The 314-nt window shown below is 46.2% G+C and overlaps 1 non-coding gene across 1 annotated transcript; it reads right to left on the bottom strand.

Annotated features, from left to right (window-relative positions):
* Nucleotides 1-242: 242 nt before the first annotated feature.
* trnae-uuc lies at nucleotides 243-314 on the bottom strand. Its single transcript has one exon. It is a non-coding gene; the product is annotated as a tRNA-Glu (tRNA).

Genomic DNA, 314 nt, shown 5'->3' with positions numbered 1-314 from the left:
TTGTTGCTTTTCTATCTATATAGTAAGGAGAAAGTTAATCAAAATTTGCCTTGTGCTACATTTCGCCACCCATACTTGGATCTTGACTGTTGTGCAGAAAGAAGCTTAAGGTTGGGTCCAAAGTCAGTCCCTAAAGACTTGTATCATGGAGGTTCTTCTCAACACAGTTGATGTTTTCTGCAGAACTTTCACAAGCTGAAGAGCTCATTAGAGCAGCTGTCCTGCAGGATTGCAGGAAAAGTTTCCCTGACCGGGAATCGAACCCAGGCCGCGGCGGTGAAAGCGCCGAATCCTGACCACTAGACCACCAGGGA

This window comes from Xiphophorus maculatus, chromosome 9 (assembly GCF_002775205.1).
Source record: "Xiphophorus maculatus strain JP 163 A chromosome 9, X_maculatus-5.0-male, whole genome shotgun sequence".
Classification (NCBI taxonomy): domain Eukaryota; kingdom Metazoa; phylum Chordata; class Actinopteri; order Cyprinodontiformes; family Poeciliidae; genus Xiphophorus; species Xiphophorus maculatus.
Note: the sequence above shows the minus strand (reverse complement) of the source record. Positions and strands in the feature narration are given on the sequence as shown.